The sequence below is a fragment of the Pongo pygmaeus genome, chromosome 2, assembly GCF_028885625.2.
Source record: "Pongo pygmaeus isolate AG05252 chromosome 2, NHGRI_mPonPyg2-v2.0_pri, whole genome shotgun sequence".
Taxonomy (NCBI): domain Eukaryota; kingdom Metazoa; phylum Chordata; class Mammalia; order Primates; family Hominidae; genus Pongo; species Pongo pygmaeus.
Window position 1 is genome coordinate 79850714 of NC_085930.1, and position 24960 is coordinate 79875673.

The 24960-nt window shown below is 41.3% G+C and overlaps 1 protein-coding gene across 4 annotated transcripts in view; it reads left to right on the forward strand.

Annotated features, from left to right (window-relative positions):
• Positions 1-24960, forward strand: part of PDZRN3 (PDZ domain containing ring finger 3) — a 247725-nt gene that overhangs the window by 76275 nt on the left and 146490 nt on the right. The window lies entirely within an intron of this gene.

Below are 24960 nucleotides of genomic sequence, written 5' to 3' on the forward strand. Positions count from 1 at the left end.
AACCAAGGTTACCATTGACTTTCCTTTCACATCTCCAAAGTTCAAATCCTGAACTTCGATCTTTTCCTAGAGTTTTCTCTTCTCTTGCTGTTAAATTCACTGGGTATATTTTCTGTTAGTGTTACCTCCCCAAAGTATAGGACTTGGTACACATGCCGTTGATTGAGACTCAAGCAGTGTGGACTTGGAGGTCATCATACTGGAGCAAGCCTGAAGACAACCCTTATTTTCCATAAGGAAAGGGTATACCAAAGAGAATAATACTTTTAATAAAATGTCAGTGGGAAAGTTTTAATTACTTTAGAGAGTTGGATTCTTTCTAAACATCCTGGACTGTAGGAATCTCTGCAAATTAGGATTCTCCCTACAGGTTTGTGGATTCAGAGTTTGGCTCTGCATTTCAATAATCATTGCAGCTGTTTTATTTTGTTGTTTTACTTTGAGAACAAAGGTGTTTCTTCTGAGAGCTTCCCCAGGGCCTCACACTCAAATTTTCTTCCTCCTCCCAAGTGACATGGCAGTTTTAGTAACTAGTGCTTGTTCTAGGGAAACAAAGTTGTCGCTCCAAAATGTTCCTTAAAAATGTCAGTGATTATGGTATAATCATCCTCTCTGAAAGAAAAAAAAAATTACTGGCTCTGATTCAAAAAATAACAACACATTGGCTATAAATCCCCTAATTGCCCCTGAAAAGCAAAAACAGACATGTTTAATTTTTCTATCCCCCCTGCAACTTATCTGCTTTGTCTGGTGATTAAAATAGGCGACAGCCAGTCAGGCCTGTTGGAATCTGGTCCCTTCCCTGCCACTGAGGGCTTGGGCTCAGACCTTATCATGTGGAAAAATGTAAGAGAAAAATCTAATTGTTATTAGACATGCTCTCCAAAAGTCACCTAGAACAGAATTGTTCTGGTTCACCCATTTGGCATGATGTAAAAGCAAGATGTTTTAAGAATCCAGTAGTTTGATCATCATGGACAGGAGCTTCTCATAACTCATTTTACCGATAAATTACCAAGACACTGAGAATGTTTGTGTGAAAGAGCATAGTCACTGCCAGTGAGTGTGGATGAAAATTCTGGAATTTGGCTTATTTTTTTTCTCTTACCTTTATGTCTTGGAGGCCTTTCTAAGTTGGGATATGGAAGTCTTTACCTCAGTTTTGAAAACTGCAGTGTGACAGTCCATGGTATAGATATTTATTTCCTTGGCCATTTCCCTTTGAACGTACATTATGGTCTGTTTCTAATTTTTCACTGTTGCAAACAACGCTGTGGACCACGCTTCTGTGAAGAGTGATGATGATGATGATGATGATAACAGCAGCAAACAGACACTTACAGAGCACTTATCTGTGTCTGGCCTTGTTCTCATCTTGGGTGTGTGTGTGTGTGTGTGTGTCTGTGTGTCTGTGTGTCTGTGGGTCTGTGTGTGTGTGTGTCTGTGTGTCTGTGTGTCTGTGTGTGTCTTCTCTCAACAATCCTATGAGATAGATATTCTTATATACCTTCTTATTCTCTTTTTATATTTGAGTAAAATGAGGCACAGAGAAGTTTTGTGACTTGGCCAATGTCACACCTAGTAAGCTGCATACTGGATTTGAATCCAGGTGGAACCTGATGGGTATATATAAGATTGTAAAAATACACGTTCCCCTTCACCAGGCCTTTCTTCTGACCTAAGTGGTGGCCATTCTCCACATCAGTCCTTGGCCCTCTATTCTCCATCTAAGGCTGCATATAACCTTCACTCAGCAGCTCTGTGCTGGTCATGCCCAGATATCCAGGCCTCATGGGCCTCTACTTTGTACCTCCAGCTGCCAGTGAGATAGTTGTATACAGTTGTCAGTTTCTTCCTTCCAGCCCCATTCTTTCTCATTCTTGTTTCCATGAGTCCTTATGCCCGTTGTGGCTGTGGCCAGCATGAACTTCCTGGTCGTGTGTGTGCCATGCATATTCCAGCATCTCCTGTCACCCTGTCCATGCCTTCCTCACCTATCCAGATGCCGCCACTACTTTGCCAGAGCTCAAGTAGGGATAAGCTACTCCCTGTCACCTTGGCCTACTGCTCCAGCCTGTATTGACATTTCTCCCTGCGTGTTCTGAAGTCACAGGACGGAATTCTTAAGGATATAAACTGTGACATTAGAGGGCTTGAGTTCAAATACTGGGTCTGGGCTACTTTGCTTTGCTGACCTTTAGTTTCCTTGTCTCTGAAATGGGGATGATAGTTCTTTTTTTTTTTTTTTTTTAGATGGAGTCTTCCTCTGTCACACCCAGGTTGGAGTGCAATGGCGCCATCTTGGCTCACTGCAACCTCTGCCTCCCAGGTTCAAGCGATTCTGCTGCCTCAGCCTCCCGAGTAGCTGGGATTACAGGCATGTGCCAGCACGCCCAGCTAATTTTTTGTATTTTTTAGTAGAGATGGGGGTTTCACCATGTTGGTCAGGCTGGTCTCGAACTCTTGACCTCAGGTGATCCACCTGCCTCGGCCTCCCAAAGTGCTGGGATTACAGGCGTGAGCCACCACACCTGGCCGATAATAGTTCTTACCTCATAGAATCAGGAGGAATAAATGAGATCATTGTGTCAACCGTGTTAATTATCAGAAGCATAAGCACTATTCTGAACTTGGTGCATGACCTTCCCGTTTTGGTGCATTTTTACAGGCTATTTCTGAAGTTAAGACGTGTCTGCTTACCTTGAGTCAAACATGAAATGTTTTACATTTTCAAAACACTTTCCCTTCCTTATAGTCTCTACCTTAACCTTTAATTATTCCATTTTATATGTTAGCGTTCCCTCTTTCAATTATTTGGACTAGAGTCACCTGATACTCCTCTCCTCACCAGGGAATCAGCCACCATGGTGAGCACGTAGTAGGTTGTGTTTATTATTGTGTGATCCTTAGTGAATCTCAAGTAGGCTGAAGCTGCATGATGAGTCATCACACTGAGCAGCTGTGCTTGGTAGGACTGTGTTGTTTATACTCTAATAGAAACATTTACCTTCCTTCTGAAGATCTGTTTTCCAAATACCTATTTGGGTATCTCAAATCCTAAACAGTGTTTATTAATCATACTTCTTCCAAGGACTAGCACCTATTCTCCTTGGGCAAATAATCCGTAAGCATACATCTAGATAGGTCCAGTTAGAATTCGCTAACATAAATAGTGATGCCTTGTCAGTAATGTTTTAATCATATTTCTCTTATGTTCTCCAGAATCTAGTTGATAAGAATGACTGTTCTTTTGAAAGCTACTGTGGACATACACCTTCACATGCACAAAAACCTCATACACACCATAAACATGCGTTCTTTGTATTTTGTATTTCTTCCAGAGAAGAAAACACCCTAATTTTACAGGGTCATGAGGAATGAATGAGATAATTGTGTAAACTCAGTGAATCTGCTGCTTAGTCCAGTTATTATCCATTTAAAGTTAATCATGAAGACACTTCATGAAGGAGAAAGTTTTGAGTGGTGCGAAAGTTACTAGGGTAGAAGTATAATAGTGATTATGTATATAATGCTATCTCTCCCAGGGACTGTTCTAAGGTGTTTAGGTATACACACACACACACACACACACACACACACACACACACACACACACACACACACACACACACTCTCTCTCTCACACACACTCCTTTAATTCTCACATGAAACCTAAGAGGCAACATTTAGGTGGGGAAACTGAGGTCCTGAGATGAGTAACTGGGACGATAGAAGATGAGGACTTGAGAAGGAGTGAGAAAAGGAATGTGCCCCAGGTGATTGGAGTGTTTCACTTTGTAGTGCTGACCCTAAACTCAGGACTGTCCACAAAGAAGGAAAGGCAATGAAGGGGGATGGAAGGTCATAGGCATCAGTCACTTGGACAGGCATGGGTATTTCAGCTCAGCCACTGCCTAGCAGTGTGGCGTTGAGAATTACTGACCTTCTCCAGACCTCAGGCTTTTCACAGGTACAACAGGGGAAAGATAATGGCCTTTGTGTTGCTATGAAAAATAAATAAAATCACATGCAGGTATAACCATAGGCTTAGTCTACTGCTTCAAGGAGGTAGCATCTCAAAAATATGACCGTTTAGCACTTTTAGGATTTTCTCTGTAGGCTTCTAATATTAGAAGTGGGGAAATAATTATATAAGTTTCTTTTTTTCTTTTTTTTTTTTTTTGAGACAGGGTCTCACTCTGTTGCCCAGGCTGGAGTGCAGTGGTGCAACCACAGTTCGCTGCAGCCTTGACCTCCCAGGCTCAGATGATTCTCCCCCATTAGCCTCCCAAATAGCTGGGACCACAGGCACATGCCAATGACACCATGCCCAGCTAATTTTTTTATTTTTTGTAGAGACGAGGTCTCACTGTGTGGCCTAGGCCAGTCTCAAACTCCTGGGCTCAAGCGATCCTCCCACCTCAGCCTCCCAAAGTGCTGGGATTACAGGTGTGAGTCACCACACCTGGTCTCCATACGTTTCAAATGATGCCAAAGGAACATTAAACAATGGTAGCCATTACTTTCATTTGACAAAGCTGATGATTTTTTGCTACGTTGACTTTTCTTGGTTCCCTCCTTTTTTTCTTTCTATACCAAAGTATTTCAAAGCTCATCCAAGACAGTGTATCATTTTCCCCTACAGACTGCAGTATTCACCTCTCAAAAAAATACATTTTCTTAATAAGCCACAACAGGAGTGACAAAATTAAACCTAAATTAAAAATTGGCAATATTACACCTTTGGCCCTGCACATGCAGGGATGTTTAGCTGGTTTACTTGTTCCAAGTGATATTGTTTCACTCAAATTTAAATGAATGACATCACAGTTTTTATAATTTCAAACATAAGGTGTCCCTGAAAGCATCCAGCGCTATTCTGTACTGTTCAGCTTTAGCTAGTTTTCTCTCTGATAACTCTCATTATAAACATTTAAAAGAAAAAGAACATTTTGCAACATTCTGCTTCTCCAGGGCAGAGACACTTCAGAGGATTGCTGTCTATGTGACCCTTGTTCCAACAAATCTGCTGATTCCTGAAACAGCCTGTTTTTGTTTTGTTTTGGTTGTGCTTCCGTTTCAGTTTATTCATCCTTTCCTTACCCTGATCATTGGCACTTGTATTTCTTTATAAGTCACAAACCTAACATTAGACCAGGACATCTTTGGGTAGAAGCCACCATATACAGGTGTGCCTTCATTTTTTAGAAAGCGGCATTTAATCAATAATAGTAAGTTGCTTTGGGGTAACTACTTGCAGTTATTGGCAAGGTCTGCTGCTGTGAGATTTGGCTTGAAGCTGCACAGGGCAGGTCTACTTACAACAGTGGTTTTCAATTTTGCCTTTGCAGTCAAATCAGCTGGGGGGCTTTTAAATAAAGACTGATGCCTGGGCCCTGCCTTAGAGATTTCTGGTTTAATTGGTCTAGGGTAAGACCAGGTATTGATTGTTTTTAAAAACAACTCTCCAGGTGATTATAATGTGCAGCCAGGATTGAGAACCAGTGCCTTAGAGTGGCCATTCTCAAACTTGAACGTGAAGCAGAATCACCTAAAGAGCCTGTTAAAACGCAGGCCACTGGGCCACACCCCAGAATTTCTGGTTCATTAGGTCTAGGGGTTTGAGGGGTGGCGGCGAGACTTTGCATTTCTAGCCAGTTCCTGGATGATTCTGCTGTTACTAGTTCTGGGAACCCACTTTGAAAACCACTGGCCTACAGAGATCTTTCCAGTAGCTTTATAAGATTTTATAACAAGAAAAAAAGACAGGATTTCCTGTGCTTTTAAGTAAAACAACTGCTTAAGGCACAAATATTAAAATATGCTTCCCGGTTCATAGGCAAGTTGGACCATACCCTTTGTTTGCTAAGCCAACATCTGCCCTAACAGGCAGCCAGGGCCCAGGATCTGAAAGGACATGGATTAGAGGCAGGTGAGAAGTTGGTTTTTTAAATAAAAAATGCTACAAGGATCTATAGAATTGTTACTAAGGTTAGCAAATTACCTGTGGATTGTACAGCTTTACTGAGATATGTAGCTTAAGATGTGAATAATTCCCTGGGCAGCATGAAATATGGCACAGAAGTACGAAGGTGACTCAAACAAACATGGTACTTGATCCCCTAAAGAGGGCAGTTTAACAGTAGAATGCACTGTCTGTGATGAGACATATCCATTTCTTATTTAAATGCACACCCTAAATTTCTCTGTCTCCGATTCTTGGGACTACTAGTTGCATTTCCTTTTCCAAACCCTTCTCTCCATCTTTGAGTGAAAAACCCTTTATGAAATGTTTGGCAACAAAGGATGCCACCTTTGCCAGTTACCAGGAGTGTACTTGCTGCATCATCGTCCATTTGTCCTTACCTGATTTTATAGAAGTGTCAACTTGTATAAGCAGCTGTTCTGTGTCCAAAGACTTGGGATTTGGGCTTGCAGGGTTGGACTTTGAACCTAAGCCTGCAGCAGACAGGGCAGCTTGATTCACTCTTCCTGCCATGCAACTTCTCTCGGGTAAAGTGCCCTTTGCTAGCTGATAGAGAAGAAAAGAGCCTATTCTATCCATTTGACAGACCCCTAATGAATAGTAATCATGAAAATTGAAGTTGTGCACTGCCACTGCATTCACCATTGTTATATTAGCAATTCCTGGACTTCATGAACAGAACACCCCTTATTCTGCAATTAAATGAAAAATAATGGCATCGCTTAGCTTTAAGGAAGGAAACGTTCAAGTGCAGCCTCTGTATAATTAAGCTTAACATTATTATCAACAGAAAGTGATTGTAGTTGTGTTCAGAGGCGAGAAGAGATATGCCACCAACCATTTGACCTATCAAAAGAAAATGGCTTTTGTGATGTTTGATGTTCTTCCTAACAACCAGCTTTGTGCTTTGCATGGGGCAGGTGCCATTTTCTGCACCATTTTCTCTCTTTTCCAGCTGTTTTAAAGTTCTTTCTCATCGTTCTCATGACTGCCTTTGTAACACTTGTCTGTTTTCCATTTTTCCTTATGTCTTCACCAGCAACTGTTGTCCTGCTTTTTGTTTTATCTTTTTCTTTCTTTGGCGACAATCTATTTTCTTGACTCAGACACACTGGCTTTCTGACATATAAAATTAAAACAATCCATTTAATTTTTAACTAAAACAGGTGTTGAGTGATTGACCCTATCAAGCAGCTCCCTGCAGAAACCTCATTTACTACTAGCTTCTTTATTGCCCCCTCATAATTCATTAGCTTAATAAATGCTCGTGTGAAAAGGCAGAGGCCAAGATTACCAATCTTACAATGTGGATGTCTGCCCACTCCCTCTCCAGCCCACATCCCAGGGAAGTCAATTAGGTTGAGCTCTCCGCAAGACAGTTGAAGCTCCAGGGTGTGTGCTTCAAAAAGCCTCAAATTAGTGAGTGCTCTAAAGTAGGATCCCTCCTTTGCTTCGGCATACAGAGTGTTCACCTCTCAGGGACATGCTGCCTGCATCCCCTTTAGTGGAATCTGGGGAAATAAAATGTATCTTCTGCTTCATAACTCCCAGCAGCCAGCAAAATATTCAATATTTTGGAGCTGGTTACAAGAAACTTCCAAATCCTCAAACATCATCAGAGAAAGCCACAGACCCCAAGCACCTGTCACATTTGGGTATGTAGTGCTTGCTGTCTTTCTACGTAGAACCTAAGGTTAGCTGGTGGATATCAAAGCCCCATAGAGGAAGGGGTGTGGGCGCGGGGTTGTTGGCCTAGTCTTAATTTAGGTTCGGCATATGTCTGAAGCTTCCCCCGCTTTAACATTTTCACCAGAGCCCAGACTTATCTCTGCAAGCACTCCACAACCTCTTCGTTCTGAAACCCCTGTGTATTATGAAGGAAATGAAATCCATATGTTTCTGATTCATTTACATGTAGCTCATCAAAATGTAGTTTTGTAAGAGCTCTTTGGTGTCCAAGAAGCCTTTGGAGCCTTTTTATAAGATTTTTAACCCTCCCCCGCTTCATTCCCCTTAGAACCAGGAAGTTGGGACTTGCCAAGAGTAAATAAAAGCAAGCTTCAGAGTTGACTCTGGCTCTGGCCTGACCCATCTCTGGTCTGAGTCTGCAGTGGACTCAGCTTCAGCAAAAACAGAAATGACTGTCTTTACCCTTTTTCTGGAGCCATGAAAGTAGGCGCTAATCCCACTTACACCCCACGTGACAGTGAGTTTGGGCTCACAGCATCTCTTGGAGGCAGCCACTTGACTCTATGCAGTTGTTTCCAGCTGAGCCTCTTCTCTCTGTCCTGTGAGCAGAGAGCTGATAGAGCCAGATGGCCACACCTGGACCAGAAGCTCGAGGAGGAGCTCTTTTAAGCAGTCCCCCTCATCTACCCGCTTGGAGACCACTGCACTATATCTCCAAGACTTTCCAGGCCAGATTCTTACCAAGGGACTGCCTATGCATCAGGGACTTGTATCTTTTCATTGGGACCGTGACAGAGGCACCCACAACTATACCAGGCTTCATGGTGGTATTGTTGGTGCTGCTGTCACTTAATGATACTTTTGAGTGTTTAGTTTTTCTTCATCAAGAAAGGCTTATAAGCTTTAAAGAAAACAACTATCTACTGCCATGTAGATTCCAGAGCTTTTACTCTGAAAAACCACAGAAATGAAATGAGTCAACCTATTTCCAGAGTTCGGCTAGGGAGAGGTTGTGGGGTATTTTTCTCCTCTATCCTAGGATGATGAATTATGGAAAGCCATTCAAGAGCTTAATATTCCTTACTTGGGCTATTGTTGTGAGTGGGGTGGAAGGAATTCTGCCCTAATCTTTGCACGTCCTGGCTTGTTTCCTTGATTCAGAATGGTGCTGTGCCTTTCAGAGGCAGAACCTGGGTACATGGAAATGCATAGGCATGTAGTGGGGAGCAGAGCTGGACCTGGGAGTTCTCACCTCACCTTCCAGCTGCTGAACTCGGGCTTTTTCCAGAGTTTTGTTTCTTCATGTGGATGCATGCGGTGTAATAAAAAATCATCTGCTCACTTATAAATTATATCAACTCCAAGCATTCATCTTCAGAAACATGCTTCATCTTCCAGGATACAGAATTTGATAAAGTCATTGCTCAGCTTCAGCATGAAGACACTGCATTTAAATTTTACCATACATATTTTGTGTTATGTGTAAATGGGAGAATCATTCTCAGCAGAATTTTTGAAATACTTCAGGGCAACTATAAAATGTTTTAGACAAGTTGGAAAGCCGTCTGAATTACATATTGCAGAACCTTGAAATCTGAGCTTCACCTGAAATCCCATGGCAGGGGAAGCCATTACAAAAAAAGCTTGTATTGAAGCTGTTTCCTCACTGATGAATGGGCATGGCACAAGTGTGCTGGGCTTATTTGGTTACATTTATTTCTCAGAATGAACAAGCCAGTACTTTTATGATCTAAGGACAGACAGCTGTGAGTCCATCCAAAAAGTACTTTCAAGTGGCTTTGAAATTTCCCTTGTAGACAGTGACGATCATTTGATGCAATGTGGTGGTGAGATTGTCTTCGTTTTGTGTTGCCTCCAACAGGTCCGTACTCTCCAGTAATACTGGTTTACAGATAATGAAGCACTACACACATCTTCCATTTAATACCCTCACTGGGCCACCTGTGGTATCATGCCAGGCAGAGAAACAGAAGCTAAACTTCCTCCAGTGAATTTCACCCAGAGTTATTCATTCATTGATTTGCTCATTTATTCAACATATATTGAGTGCCTACCCTGTGCTGGGCCTTATTCTGTATACTGGGGACACAGTATACAGAATAAGACACAGGAGGCCCCAAGTCCAAGACACAGGAGGCCCCTTGCCCTCAGGCAGCTACTGTTCTTGTAGATGGAGCTTATTTGTATTTTAGCAGTCCAGGGAGTGGCAGAGCCGGATGGTGAACTTGGGCCTTTTAGCTTTGTTTTAAAAAAAAAACAAAAAACAAAAAGATCCTCCGATCCTCCCCCTCACCTCCCACCAACCCCTCCTCCCCCCAGTAAGTGTCTTCCCTCAGAACAACCCTTCTAATGTGGTATGGAAAAAACTCTGCCATGGCCCTCAGCAAAATCCACACACTTAAAAGCCTTTGAGGGAAAAGCATTTTCATCAGAAAGTTGCTGTGGTCAAGAAGTTTAAAGATCCAGGGATTTTTGTTGACATGTTTTGAGTACTTTCTAGTTGATAGAATCTCAAAACTGGAACTGCTGGAGTGTGCTCTGTGAAACTTCCTTTTTCTTGTAGGTCAGAATGGTTGGACATTGGCAATTCCTCATAGTGCAGACTGTGACATTTGCCTCCTCTTTGTATCTGGTGTGTAGTAAGTGCTCAGTAAACATCCCCAGAATTGCTGTTGTGTCCCAGGCACTCAGACATCTCTGAGCAATCTTAACCATTTGCCTCTTGTCCAGTTGCATTTTTTTCTTGTGTAGCTAAATTTGTAGAACATATTATTAAAATTTGGTTTTCATAAACTTTACAGCAGTAGCTAACAGGATTTTTCACAGTGTGATCCTCTCTTCCCCAGTTTCTTAAACCCTCTGATCCCCAGATTATGACCTTTCTAGGAAAGAGGTTGCTGTTATTTTCACCTATGGAGGCTTTAATGAAAGGGGCCCTGGTGGCACAGGAGATAAAGCAGACTTGAATTCAGCACCATCCGTCACGGTGGGGGCTTCCACTCATCTCTCCCGAGGCCCTGTCAGGAGACACCAGGCGCTTGGCACCCAGTGTGGGCTCACTAAAGGTTAGCAATGATTTTTGTTATTGCTACTAAATGCCGGTATAGGTAGGCATGCTATAAAATGAACAGGATAATCTAAGTGGACCTTTTTTTTCCTTTTATTTCTTCCCTTTTACATAATTTCTGTTATTTTGCTGTTATTTGTATATATGTGTGCATGCATTGGAGATGGGGAATACAGCTACGGAGGTTTTGAAGAGGCACAGTATTGGGTTTAGTTTTCATATCAAATCTCACACATTCTGAAATCTGTGAAGAAATGTGTCACATGGTGATGCCTGGCATATAATCAGCTCCTCAGAAAATGCTGTGATTAACAGTAACTCCAACAGATATTTCCTTCTCAAAAGAAAAGCACATGATGTTATAGCATTTTTAAATGCCAGGGCATGTCATCAGCTCAGTCTTTTCAGTAATTAAGAAAAAAAAAAAAACACAGATAGTGGAAATTCAGGGTAGTCAATGGAAAAAATTCAATAAAGCTGAATATCTTGGCACCACAGAGTGGTGTCCTTTGAATGTTTGTTTATCATTCAAATATAATAACACCAAAAAGAAAAAAGCATATGAGGCGATGGATATGTTAATTAGCTTGATTATAGTGATTTCACAATGTATACACATACTATCATATCGACTAGTATACCTTAAATTATTTTTATTTGTCAACTATACCTCCATAAAACTGGGGGAAAAAGCCACTCTTTTAAAGGCTTAATAGGAAAAAAAAAAAATCCAGAAATACGTAACAGTTCAAAATGCATTGTTAAAAGAGCAAGTTTAAAAATAGTGTGTATAATATGGTCTCATCTGTGTAATATAATAATGGACATGGGAGTAGAATAACAGTAGGAAGAAACACACCAACGGTGTGGGGTTGGATAAGCACACAAAACTTTAACTAGTTCCTTTGTTTTTGAGACAGAGTCTTGCTCTGTTGCCTCGCCTGGAGTGCAGTGGTGCAATCTTGGCTCACTGCAAGCTCCGCCTCCTGGGTTCAAGCAGTTCTCCTGCCACAGCCTCCAGAGTAGCTGGGATTACAGGTGCCCACCACCACGCCCAGCTGATTTTTGTATTTTTAGTAGAGACTGAGGTTTCACCATGTTGGCCAGGCTGGTCTCAAACTCCTGACCTCAAGCGATCTGCCTCCTTCGGCAGAGCACTGGGAATAGAAGCTTCAACCACCACGCCCGGCCTTAAATTGGTTCTTTATACATGTTTTATTGTTTAAACTTTTTGTAATGAACCTATATATGTTTTGATAATAACAGCTAAAACTACTGAATCTGAGTTAGGCAAGTTGAACACCCTTTTGGCTTGTCGGTCTCTGATCAGTTTTAATAGTCTGTTTTAGATGTTAAAGGTATCAGATATTCTGTGCAATAGCCCCAGGGATTGACTTTGCTGAGCTAACTCTCTACAGCGCACTTCATTTCTAAGTTAAATAGTTGGTCCAGTTTTATCAGCGTTCTGTGGCATCTGTCAGTGCCAGCTATGTTTACAGCTTTCCCTGAAATTGGACTGTGGAAGAGGTGAAAAGTCGAAAGGAAATATTGAATCCTTTATCTGTTAGAAACCCTAGTAAAGAGAAAGAGAGAGCACCAAATAGGATTGCAAGCGTGCAAGAATAAATTCTTCCATTGTAAACATGCAAGAACAAATTTAAAGTCTGGATGAGATACCTTTTTTCTTTTCAATGTTAAGACTCAATTTTGCCTCATTTATAGAAGAGGGAACCCCCTCACCTCTCAGGTGCTGCCTACATCTCACTGCAAAAGCTACCTTTTTGCTTCTGAGGAGGTGATGGGCCAGTTAAATGTGTATAAGGCAGTTCTGCTGTGCTCCTGGGAAATCCAGTATGCTGGGTGCTCACACCCCAGTGCTGGCCTCCAAGTGCAGGGCACTGAATTTGCTTGCCTGCTAAAACCAAATCCTTCGTCCCCTTTCTGCTCTGGATGCTGTTTGTCTTGGCATGCCACTCCTAATAACACTTGGAAATAGAAAGCAATCCTGAATCCTTGGGGTTTTTCTCTAGATGTCATCTTTACCTTCTTAAGAAGGTAAAGCTGTCTGTGAATATTTGCATTTATCCAGGTAAAATATTAATCACCAAATAGAGCGTGGAGTGTCCAGAAGTACCAGACACTTGGAGTACACACAGGAAAGTATCTTTTGCTGTGGCAAACTCCAGTTATGGAAGGGGTGTGAATGCTTGAGGTTCCTGAAGTACCAAATTTGATGAAGACATTCCACATGACTGTATGAAGTTAATGTGTATATGTGTGCCTCATATAATGATCTTCAGCAAGAGAGTCTTTTTATTTTTATTTTATTTTATTTTATTTTTTTGAGACAGTTTCCCACTTGTTGCCCAGGCTGGAGTGCAATGGCGTGATCTTGGCTCACTGCAACCTCTACCTCCCAGGTTCAAGCAATTCTCCTGCCTCAGCCTCCCAAGTAGCTGAGATTACAGGCACCTGCCACCACGTCCAGCTAATTTTTGTATTTTTAGTAAAGACAGGGTTTCACCACGTTGGCCAGGCTGGTCTCAAAGTCCTAACCTCAGGTGATCCACCCGCCTCTGCCTCCCAAAGTGCTGGTATTATAGGTATGAGCCACCACACCCGGCCAGCAAGAGAGTCTTAAAATGCCTTTTTTTTTTATGTCATGGTCCACGTGGAAGACTTGTTTACATTTAACCTATAAATCTCCTAGAACAATCAGTTACTGAAGATCCACTGAGACAATGTGGTTGGCCTGGGATTGACGCCCGGGCAGCGTGATTGTGGGGCCGTTGCTCATGGCAACCATGTAAACAAACACGTCCTTATATTCTTGCCCAGGTGCTGGTTACCTGCTACTTTCTGGTCATCCAGAGAGACCTGTAAAATATTTCTGCTGATTTCATTTTTGCTTTGCCTTTCTCTGCCCATAATTATTTAATAAAGCCATCAAAGTGGGAATTTCATTGTGTACTTTTTTCCTTAGGTTGTTTATAGAACTGTGAAGACCTGTCCTAATGCAACCCCATTAATAGTTCCCTCTGCAGAAAAACTCCAGATTATTCTTATCTTCTCTTTTCTCCCCCATAATTTTAGGTTCTAATGGCATCTCTTTTATCAGTAGCTTGGGGTCTAGAATATTTCCAAAGGTCTTTTGAAAATTATTACTCAAATACTACCTTTTAGCTTACCACTCTGCTGAAACTATTTCAGGCACCCATAGGTTTCTAGCATTTACAAACATTTACATAGTATCAGAAGATTGGAAAGTGGAAATAAAATAAGATGTGGTCTCTGCACTCAGTGACCTATGCAATACATTGAGCTAAACACCACAGTGTAAAATACTAGATGCTTGAAATTGCCAAATTAGCCACTTAGGAGACTCTGTGGATTTGGAGACACCTAAAAAGTCTTCTTGGTAAAGGTGAGACTTTGCTAATAGTTATTCAAAAAAATTGCTATAGAAGTCCAACATGTATATATCACATATATATTGTAGAAAAAATGACCGGAAAGAAGTAGCAGAATCCCCGCCAAGTGGCAGCATATGTAATGATCCAGAGCTTGCAGCCTTAAACCAGAATGCCTAGTTCTTCCTATTACTGGCTGTTGGACCACATAACTAAGGTTACTTAACCTCTCTCTACATCAGTTTTCTTGTGTAAAAAGGAGATAATTATGGTACATAACTCATAGGCTTATGTGGGTTAAATGAATTAATATCTATCAAGAATTTAGACCACTGTCTGACCTAAAGAGTACTCAATAAATGTTAGCTATATTGGGCATATTTAAATGGTGAGATTAGGGGAGATTATATTTTCTTCATAGTCTTAAATTTTCTGGACTCTCTACAGTGAACATGTTGGACTTTGATAGAAGAAAAATATTTCTAAAGTCAGGTCTTTCAGTAAGCTTTTAAAGATATATATACCACAGGTGAGTCATACTTTGATGACTGAAAAGTCAGTTTGAGCATATTTTAATGAAGGTTAGGCAACATTTTTTGCTGACATTCAACTCAAAATTTTTTATTAACCTCCATAAAGGGAATTAAAAGTTTTCCACAAGTCCCCAGGACCCCTTTGCTTCTTAAGAAGTTTTAGCATACATTAGAGTAGACAGTTTCATTCCCTTTGTCACTTGTAACAGTAAGGTATAGTTTAAGAATTGGGTAAACATGCATCTCAGGGGTAATGTAATGTGTTACAGTTGTTTCCAGAAAATATTAATAGATATAAGTTTTTATACCTTCTTAGAGTAACTTTCTGCTAAATTGTAGTCTCTAATCATTTATTATACTCTTGTGCTTTATCATTGCGTTAGTCTGTTCTCATGCTGCCATAAAGAACTGCCCAAGAATGGGTAATGTATAAAGGAAAGAGGTTTAATTGACTCACAGTTCTGCATGGCTGGGGAGGCCTCAGGAAACTTACAGTCATAGTGAAAGGGGAGGTAAACACGTCATTCTTCACATGATAGCAGGAAGGAGAAGTGCTGAACAAAGAGGAAAATGCCCGTTATGAAACCATCAGATCTTGTGAGAACTCATTCACTATCCAAGAACAGCAGCATGAGGGTAACCGCACCCATGATTCAATTACCTCCTACTGAGTCCCTCCCACAATACGTGGGGATGATGGGAACTATAAGATGAGATTTGGGTGGGGACACAGCCAAACCATATCAGTCATTTTATAAAATACTACGTATGTCCAATATAGAGGGTAGTTCCCTTATTTCCCAAACAAGATTCAAAAACATGTTTTTTGGTTTTGTTTTTATTGGAGAGGAGTAACCTGAGCAGAATATGTGAATGTTTACAGAGGCATGTGAAATGTCCATTCATAACATTTTTTTTAGCTATATATATTTAGGGTCACAGATAAATCACATATAAAATGCTAAGTGAGAAATACTTTTTCCTGTCATATTTTATGAAAATTTTATTAAAATTTTTCTTAGTATTTAACACCAGTTATTTGCTTTGTTGGCTCTTGAGAACTGTTTTTTTTTTTTTTTTTTTTTTTCATCCAACAGTTTTCAGAGCATCTGTCCTCACTTTTGTCTAAGTCATTAGAGACACGGCACTTCCTGAATCACACATGTCACAGGAGGTATTATCCTGAGCCATAAATCTTCATCCATGCAGTACTTTAACATATTTTTTCCATTCCTTTTATGAAAGTATATTTATGCTCACCACAATTAACCACTTACTGATTGCTTTTTAAATTAATCTTAAAAGTTGTTTTCAGTGCCATCTGATGCTTGGAATTGTGTAGCTATACCTAGCAGGAATAAATACTAAGTCTGTGTCAATATTCTTCCCCTTGGTTTCAGTTCTCTATTGCTGTGTAAAAAACCATCCCAACTTTGTTGCTTGAAGCACCCAGGATTCATTGTTTCTCATAAGAATTTTCTGCTGGTCTCATGCAGACTTGCTCGTGTCCTAGCTGGAATGGCTGGATTTTTCATCTTGCAGTTGGTGCTGGACAATGGTGGGCTCTCTCTCAGTGGCTTTCATGCCCAAGGAGGCTCACACAGGCTTCTTGATACAGCAGCCTCAGAGCATCAGAAGGGCAAGAGTGGATGCTGTCTGGTCTTTGAAGTCTCACTCAGAAGTCACCTGTTGTCACTTCTGTGTTCTATTAGTCCAACTGAGTCCTGAGGCTTGCCCGGGTTTGCACTGAGGAAATCGATTCCACCTCTTGCTGAGAGGAGCAGCAAAGAATTTCTGGCCATTTTTAACCCACTACAACCTCAATTTCAACTGATTGTCTCTAATGACTTCTTCTGTAAGCATCCAAAACGTCCCTTGATTGAACCTATCTCAAGATGACCTATCTTCCTTCAACAATATTTTGTGGTTCGAAACTATGTCATTAAGAGAGTGACTTTGAAAACCTATGTAAGGACCCAGATGTGAGGTGACTGCCTAGTCTGAGGAATAATGACTTTATGTTTTATTTGTAGAGAGGTGGTAAAGCCAGCGAAGCAGACCCATGGAGAAATGCAAATTTGTCATCAGCCTTGAAGGATGAGGCAAATTTGGTGGTGCCCTGGTTAAGGGGGAGCAGCACTGTGTCTTGCTGGCAAAGCCTAGGAGACTAATTTATAAAATTAACGTTTCTTTGAGAATATGCTTTGTTACTAGAAAGCAGTTTGATCAATGTACTCTTGTATAAGCAACTAGACTGAGGAACAAAAGAGACACCTTAAAGAAACACAGTGAGCCTTCAGAGGAGGAAAGCCATCATACCACTGTAATTAGCAAACATCTCTTATGCATCAGTTGGGCTGCCATGAGGCTGTAATTACCAAGTCTTAGAGTTTGCCTCTACCTACATCATTGTATAAAATGAAAACCAGATGAAAAATCAAATGTTTTATGCAGGAGAAAAATGGATGCAAAACAAGGCTTGCAAAACTCTTTAAGTGCTCTATATTGCTAAAGGTTAACTGCATTGCCTGACATAAGGAAAAACCAGGAAACTACTCTAAATGAGGAGTAGCATCAAGAAACCACAAAAGAAAGAGCTCGACATAATAAATACATTATTAAAATGCATAGTATACAGTGTAAAAGGCAGTCTGCAATTTTTGAATTATGTGTCCTATAAAAGTACATCAGGTAAATATGTGTAATTGGAGTCCCTGGTGCTCTGGCAAAGCTCATTTTGCTGACCTTCAGAAAACTACACTGACTTTTTTAGGAGTATTATTTTGATTTGAAAAAGCTCTTCTTTGCCAGTAAGGAAAAGTATAGTATTTACAGAAAATGAGACAACCACAGTGTACTTAAAGTGTATGTAGTGCATGCGTGTTCTCTGCAAGAAAATTAAAAGTCTCTGTTTTTCATTCAGAAGTAATTAGAGAATGTCTTTTGTGGCTGCTGGAAAACAGATGCAAGACTCCTAGAAGTCTGAAGTGTAAAATTAAAGTAGAATGTATCATTGGGTGTCCTAATCTTCAGGTAATGGCCCAAGCCTGGGACAAGTGAACAGACTTTGTGTTCCCAGTTGTAAATGTGCTCCATGGAGTCTATGATCATGCCCACTCAAGATGTGACAGAGCATTAAAGAGTCATTTTGGCCCAGAAATCCCTGTTGGAACATTAAACTGGGTGCTGATACTGACCATGATACCTGGAAGAAAGGCCTCCCATCATTTCTTACAGAAGATAACAGTTGGGCCAGGCTCAGTGGCTCATGCCTGTAATCCCAGCACTTCAGGAAGCCAAGGTGGGTGGATCATTTGAGATCAGGAGTTCGAGACCAGCCTGGTCGACACAGTGAAACCCCATCTTCACTTTAAAAAAAAAAATTAGCCGGGTGTGGTGGCGCAGGCCTGTAATCCCTGCTACTTGAGAGGCTGAGGTAGAAGAATCGCTAGAACCCAGGAGATGGAGGCTGCAGTGAGCTGAGATGGTGCCACTGCACTCCAGCCTGGGTGACAGAGTGAGACGCCATCTCAAAATAAATAAATTAATTAAATTTAATTTAAAAAAAGAAGTTAACAGTTAGGTCTTATTGGCCTTTCATTAACTAGTACTCTCCATAATTTCAGAACATTCCATAGAAGGTGGAAAGTTGAGGCCCTTGCCTGGGAATTGTTGATGCCAAATATCAACACATTTCCAAATATGAGACTGATTAGTGTCACAGGTTTAAGCCACCTGGTCAAATAAAGCAAATTTTTCACCCTTATTAGAGTAGGTTAACTGTTGTAACAAACAACCGTAACACTTCAGAGGCTTAACACAATATTTATTACTTGTTCAAGTCAAGGGCCAAATACAGTTCAGCAGTCCAAGGGCTCTGTTCTTTGCAAGGATTTAGGAACACAGTCTTCTTCCATCTGTGGCCCCACCTTCCCTAGGATCTCTGAATCTTTCCACTTGGAAAGAGAATGAAGATCCAACAGGGGAGATTTTTATGGGGCAGGCTCAGGAGTGGTGTATGTTGCATCTGCTCACATTCTATTGGCCAGAACTCTGTTACCTGACCCCCAGCCAGCTGCAAGAGAGACTAGAGGCTGAATTGAGCTCAGAGCCCAGAGCAGCATCAGTGAGCATTAGCAGTCTCTGCCCTAGCTTTCCTGTTGAGGACCAGGGCAGAGGGTCATAGCAACTGGGACTCTCAGACATAGTTTTCAGTCTGAGTACAAAATAGGAGGCCTCTCCAGTGGGCCTGGATTATATGCAATGAAAACAACTCTTGCAATACAGGAGAAATTCTCTGCAAACAGAGAGATTAAGACCCCACCTCTGCGACCCCCATGACCTAACAGAAGTAAAGCCACTTGATCATATTTCTCTCAGCGTCCATTTCCCTTCTTGTCTCTGATGCAGTGGTTCTTGAATGTGGAAAACCTCTTTCCCTTGGGTAGAGACCTACCACCATGTGGGACTTAAGGACCAGGACAGCTGAATAGCATGTGTGGCATTCTAGACACATGGCCTTCCTTTCAGTCTCTAAATTACGTATATTGGTTTAAAGAAGCCTTTGTTTCTTAAAATAAGTTCTCAGTGCCCCAGATTAGAAGCAGCTGGAAATCTTTGGGAAGGAGCAGAGATTTCAGATGTGCTTCTGTGGATTTTTTTCAGTGGACATGACAGATGCTCCAAAATGACACACATACCTGTCATGCCAGCAAAGCCACATCCTCAGGGTGTCTGCCTTAGCAGCAGTGATGCCTGGGTTGTCAGGGTGGGCTCTGGACCACCACAAGCAGTACTGCTGGGGATCCCATTGTGGGAAACTCTCTGCCATTTCCATCCTGTCAACTCCTCTTGCAGGCAGGCTACAAGGACCCCAGGAGAGTATGGAATGGAGCACTGGAATCAGAATGCTCATTCTTGATATTTTATTAATTCAATGTAATGAAGCTTTCAACATCTCTGAGATGTACAGTTGGTTCCTTGGAGTCATTAAAGATAGCAGATGACAAGACCTGTTAGAAATGGCTTACAGTGGAGTGCAGTGGCAGAGACCTTTGTATTTATTACCATGAGCAAAGGTTACATCCTAAAGAAAGAAATTACAGTTACATTCCTTGGGATTGTTGTTGTTGTTGGTGTAACTCAATCACATTTATTGTTTGTATGTGTTAAGGGGACCTGTCTAAATCATATCATATTTTCCTTTTACTTTGGTGTTACATAATATATAATTACAGAGAAACCCCAAATCCAAATCCTTGTAAAATTTCCCTTTACCTGCAGTTAATTCCTAAGCCAAGTTACTTCAGGGCATAGCTAGAGTCTGCTTTGCTTGTTTGTGCAATATCCCCTGCAAGTGGGTGCATAATAAATAGTATTCTACAGTCACCTTCAAGGTGTACATTATGGGTGAGATTTACACCATATGTAACAACAGAGGACTGGAGAATGACAGTTTAGGAAATGCAGGTTATAAGTGTGCAATTATTCTATGACTTGTTTTCACTCTGTAGTCAGTCCACGTGAATTGTCAGGTGAAACTTTCACAAGATATTCTCTCCCCAAAAAAGACAGCTCTGTGGATAGGTGTCTGTTTTTATTTTCTCGAGAGCCTTTGCTTTCACTTTAAGCTTTGGGAATATGGATAGGGGCACCAATAGCCCATGGCTTGGCTGATACATCTTTGCCTTTGCTGTTACTGGGCATTTGTATTACTGATGCTCCAGTTAAGTCTCCATTCAGGTGTAGAGAGAGGAATCCTTGGATACTGTGAGGGCATTTCCAAGTCCTTATTTGCATATCTTGATAATATATTGGAGTGTGGAGAAATGCATGATCATCACAAAGTGATTGTCACTGTATTGCTCTGCTTAGACTAAGCTCTGCTGCAATAACAAACAACTTGGAAAATTTCAGAGGCCTGCAACCATAATATATTTCTTGCTCTTGATACATTTCCATTTTGGGTCAGCAGCTGCTCTGTTCCATTTCATTAACCTTCTAGAACCCAGGCTAAAGGAGCAGCCTGCCACCTGGGTCATTGCTGGTGTTAAGGCAGAAGGAAAAGACAACACAGCAGACCCAGGTGATGGTCCTTAGCCTTAACCCCCGAGAAGGGGCAACCGATGACTTCACAAGGCACATTGCATTAACAAGTGACAGGATGAAGTCTGACATCACCAGGGCAGGGAAGTATCTTCTTCCCACAGGGAGGGGCAGCAAATAGACTGAGCAATAAATAATACAGTCTACTGCACTCAACAAGACACAAGACTGACTTGCTCAATGCTGTCCTTTGTAAACCGGAAGTGTTTTGAAGACTGAATAGCAAACTATTAGAAAGACAGAAATGGCATCTACCCTCTTTTCTGAGCCTCAGTTCCGTAAACGTGTCTTAGAATCATCAGTGTCAAAAGATGTTATCTACAAGATATGAAGAGAAGAATAGGAAATCTGTGAAAAGTGGAGCAGAACAAGAGCTTAAGAAAGGCAGCACTGCCAAAGCAGGACCTAGGGGCTCCTGCTGGTCCACAGACCCCTTGTAAATCTTGACCCATGGTTTTCTGAACCTCTTGAGATCAGTGAGTGAGTGATCACCTACTGATTCAGCCCTTCATTGTTGTGTGCTGGGCATTGTTGCAGGTATTCGGGGGTTAGAGGAAAGACTGAGACAAGCAGGAGCCCTGCTTCTGAAGCATTTACCTTCTAGTAGGTGTGACAGTTAATGATCAATCATTTGCTCACTTGTAAATTAATTATTCAAAAAAACCTATTATTAAATGTTGGGGACTCAACAGTAAGCAAAAGAGTCAAAGGTCCAGTCCTCATGGATCTGCATTTTAATGGGGGAATAAATAGAAGATAAGTTATAAGTAGAAAATAATAACTGCCAAATCAACATATAAGACATCTGGTGGTACTAAGTGATAAAATAAAAAATGAAGAAAGGAGAGTGAGGGTAGGGAATTTGGGGGTAGGGACTAGAGAGTTGTAATCAGATGTGCTATTTGGTATAAGTCGGTCAGGCTAACCTTACTGAAGAGGTGACCTGCATGCAGAGGGGAGAAAATGAAGCTGATATTCAGTGAAGGAACACAAAGTGCAGAGTGGAACACCCAGTAACACACCTATAGCTGATTTCTTTGCTTTCTCTATCCTGGGTTTCTTATTTTGTGTATTACACCTTGTAAGACCCTCCCACTTCAAATGCAGGGGCAACTGATGACTTCACAAAGATAGTGGTGGTTACTGTGGACATTTGGTGGATAATCTGTTTCTTATATGGGATACGTCCCCAACATAATTCCCTAGGCCACTCCTGTTACAAAATTGAAGAAAAAAAAAAAGAAAACAATTTTTTAAAGCCCTTTGAGTTTCTAATATGCCATGGATAGATATGTTTTCAATTATTGCATTTAGAGTTCAAAATAAAAAAAAAAGATTGATATGTGAGTTAAAATTCTGGTGAGTCTACAGCTCTATAAATAATTGAAATTTGTTTTTGAAAAGATTTGAGTAAGTGGATAGAGGTAAAAGTTTTGGGAGGAAGTTCTGTCCTTCGCAATGGCTCCATTGTCAAGCAAAATTAAGGCAAGTAAAAACTGCAGCTGGCCTATGCGCTGAATCCCAAATTAGTTTGGGATTCAGTTGCTTTTGCCTTAACTTTTGCCAAAAATAAGCATTAAAGAATATGAAAACTTGATTAAGTTAACTTAGTTAAGAGAGATTGCTAGATGAGGTTATTAGACTTCTTTTGTAAAATGCTTCATTTCTGATCCATTTGATGTCAAACATTTTTTCCTGTCTTTGATGTTGAAATAATCAGATTAAAATCAACTTATTAAATGTGAAACCTATGGACATAAAGACCCATTGAGTTCAAGACTTCTCAAAGAGTTCTGGGTTTGCCTTTTTTAAACTGTGATTTTCCGTAGCAGTTTTGTTTGTGAATGCAGTTAGTGGCAGATTTCTAGATTCTTCTGGTCAGGAACACTCTAGCCAGCAATCACTACACCGAAGGGCTGAATGATAAATTTGAAATGAGATCAGATTTCTCACTTCTTAGATTACCACAATAGACCATTGACCCTCTAAACAACAGCCATGGCAATATGTGCCCCCAGCAAATAACATGGAGATCTGTAATGCCTCTTCACTTATTCTCCCAGGACTGAACATGCCCTTTCTGCGAGGTCATCTTTGTTCTTGGTTGTTTCTAGATGCAATTCAGGTTGTTTGGTGGAAAGCGGGTAGATCTTAAAGTCATGCAGACCCAAGTTCCAATCCTGCTGCTGTCAGGCTGTGAAAACTTAGACGAGGTATTTTCTAAGCACCTTTCTTCATGTGTTTGCCAGAAGTCACAATATCACAGTGAGTGTGTAATGAGGATCAAAGTGAGATGACACAAGGAACGCCATTAGCACAATGCCTGGTGCACGATAGGTGCTCATTATTGTTTATGTTTGCAAAGCTGGAGAGATGGAAATTATTATTCAGGTGTCCTGACCTTGTTTGGGAGTTATCTCCGCAGTTGGTAGGCTTGAGCTGAATGTCATCAAAGAAGAGTTTTGTTGAACTAACACTGTGTTTAAAAATGCTTGGCATTTGGCTGGGCGTCATGGCTCACGCCTGTAATCCCAGTACTTTGGGAGGCTGAGGTGGGCAGATCACGAGGTCAGGAGATCGAGACCATCCTGACTAACATGGCGAAACCCCGTCTCTACTAAAAAAAAAAATACAAAAAATCAGCTGGGCGTGGTGGCGGGCGCCTGTAGTCCCAGCTGCTTGGGAGGCTGAGGCAGGAGAATGGCGTGAACCTGGAAGCAGAGCTTGCGGTGAGCCAAGATCACGCCACTGCACTCCAGCCTGGGCGACAGAGCGAGACTCCGTCTCAAAAAAAAAAGTTTGGAATTTGTTGCCAATGATTCCAAATTGGGAGACTTTTACAGAAAAGTCTGGAGTTTTGGCATTATTTTATGCAACACTCTCCTCTCCCTGAGTCCCAGCTATCAGCAGGGGCTGAAAGTGGCTGCTTCCATTGGGTGGAGATGTATGTGCTGGATTCTCTTCCCTCCTTCATGTTTCTGCCTGAACCCTGAATGCAGCTAAAGTGTTGATGACACTCGGTCTAGACATTAGGCTGATTAGACTCAATGAGCAATGTGTGTATTTTCTGTGTGTAGCATTGGGAATTTGGGAGGCTACATGTAGGCCTTGAGATGTGTTTGTCTCTGGACCAGGAAGGCAGTCCCTTACCCCTGACTGAAGGAGAGACGCCTGCTTCTGAGGATGCTCTCTCTTTGATGGAGAATGCAGCTTTGGTAGCAACTAATCACAAGTAGTATTTGGAAAGAGGGTTGGGACACTGGATCAGGCAGAAAGATCAGCCACTATAACCAGCCATGGAGCACAGTGATAGATACAATCCCAAGTCATCCTCAAGTGTAACACAGGCAAACATGGTTATGATAGGGATAGGAGCAAGGGAAGATTAGGGAAATAGCATCAGTAGAATAGGACACATGACTTACCGTGGAGAAGCCAGGGAGAAAGGCAGGATTCATTTGATTCAAAACAAACAGGATAGTTCATTTTCCAACACCTTTTGGGACAGTGTTAGCACTCTTTTTTTTTTTTTTTTTTTTTTTTGAGACGGAGCCTCGCTCTGTCACCCAGGCTGGAGTGCAGTGGCGCGATCTCAGCTCACTGAAAGCTCTGCCTCCTGGGTTCACACCATTCTCCTGCCTCAGCCTCCCGAGTAGCTGGGACTACAGGCGCCTGCCACCATACCAGGCTAATTTTTTTGTATTTTTAGTAGAGACGGGGTTTCACTGTGTTAGCCAGGATGGTCTTGATCTCCTGCCCTCAAGATCCGCCCACCTCGGCCTCCCGAAGTGCTGGGATTACAGGAGTGAGCCACCACGCCCGGCAAGCACTCTTGATAAAGTAAAGATAATTAGAAATTATAGTCAAGTAATAACTTTTTCCATTTATCTGGCTTTCTTCAGAGCTTTATCCCTTATCTGATCTTCATAACCTGCTAAATTTGTCACAACAAAATAACAGAAGAGTTGTCAATTAATATGCTGGTCCATTGAACGAATTAATGACATCTCTTTCTTAAAATTCAAAGGTTTGATTGATTAAATTTTGAGGTACATAAGAAATGAATAGAAACCAAAGATTTTCCTGATTTTCTCTCTAGGAAATAAATTCAAAATTTCTGGTTTAAATTTACTTTAAAAAATCAATAAA